The sequence below is a fragment of the Schistocerca serialis genome, chromosome 3 (assembly GCF_023864345.2).
Source record: "Schistocerca serialis cubense isolate TAMUIC-IGC-003099 chromosome 3, iqSchSeri2.2, whole genome shotgun sequence".
Classification (NCBI taxonomy): domain Eukaryota; kingdom Metazoa; phylum Arthropoda; class Insecta; order Orthoptera; family Acrididae; genus Schistocerca; species Schistocerca serialis.
The window spans coordinates 180,987,685-180,989,130 of NC_064640.1; the positions used below are offsets into that span (position 1 = coordinate 180,987,685).

Below are 1,446 nucleotides of genomic sequence, written 5' to 3' on the forward strand. Positions count from 1 at the left end.
ATGACGTAACCATCACGCTGTACAGGCTACGTAGACAAAGAAACGAGAGCGTTTCTTCACGACTGAAGTACGTCGTAATAGAACTTTGATAATTCTATGAGCTATTTCAGCCACCACTAGACTTCGGTACAAAAAACACTGCTTTCTATGTTATTAATTATTTCTTGAAGTTCTTTTACGGGATACTGGTACTTAATGCCAATCAGTAACTTGAAAATTCCAGAATGAGAGTTTAACTCTGCAGCGGAGTGTGCGCTGATATGAAACTTCCTGGCAGATTGAAACTGTGTGCTTGACCGAGACTCGAACTCGGGACCTTTGCCTTTCGCGGGCAAGTGCTCTACCAACTGAGCTACCCAAGCACGACTCACACCCCGTCCCCACAGCTTTACTTCTGCCAGTACCTCGTCTCCTGCCTTCCAAACTTTACAGAAGCTCTCCTGAGAACCTTGCAGAACTAGTACTCCTGAAAGAAAGGATATTGCGGAGACATGGCTTAGCCACAGCCTGGGGGATGTTTCCAGAATGAGATTTTCACTCTGCAGCGGCGTGTGCGCTGATATGAAACTTCCTGGCAGATTAAAACTGTGTGCCGCACCGAGACTCGAACTCGGGACTTTTGCTTTTCGCGGGCAAGTGCTCTACCAGAGCTTCTGTAAGGTTTGGAAGGTAGGAGACGAGGTACTGGCAGAAGTAAAGCAGTGGGGACGGGGCGTGAGTCGTGCTTGGGTGGTTCAGCTGGTAGAGCACTTGCCCGCGAAAGGCAAAGGTCCTGTCCGGCAGACAGTTTTAATGTGCCAGGAAGTTTCAACTTACAAATTATTGGGTGTGTCATTGTACTGGTACGTAGCATATTTTGTGTTGACGTATATATTAGAAAATTGTTGACAGACCGTGATTTATGCGTCTTTCAGCCGTACTTTTTTTAACAAAATAGGCATGAAGGAAAATGCCGCATTACGTTCCACGACTTTAAGTGTAGTACTACCATCTGAATACAAGGCTCTCGTGCGTCCATCAGGTAGACAGCGTCCCCAAGCTAAGATATTTACCTGCTGTATTAAATAATTCTTATAAGAATGGAATTATTAGCACTACAAATTTTTACACGGATCAGGTAAAACACCAGTATAGTTCCTTGTCAAAAGTTCTTGAATTCCATCCACGTCATCAGAATTAACAGTGAAACGTTCGATGAATCCGAGAGTAGTGGAACTTCAGAAAATTTCAAATGCTAATGTTAGGTTTCGTTTAAAATGACTCTACCACATAAAACATGTGTCATCATTTGTCCAAACGCAGGGTATACAGAAAAAGAGCGATTAGAAAGTGCGTCCAATGTTCTATTGCTAAAAGTCAGGAGAGGTACCCTGTATGAGAAACTGTGAGACCAAACGTCATTACCATAAACTATCTCATTTAAGAAATATTAAACGTCGGAATGTA

General features: G+C 43.2%; 1 non-coding gene across 1 annotated transcript; it reads right to left on the reverse strand.

Annotated features, from left to right (window-relative positions):
* Positions 1–289: 289 nt before the first annotated feature.
* On the reverse strand, positions 290–362 carry Trnas-cga (transfer RNA serine (anticodon CGA)). The gene has a single exon. It is a non-coding gene; the product is annotated as a tRNA-Ser (tRNA).
* Between the last annotated feature and the right edge of the window lie 1,084 nt (positions 363–1,446).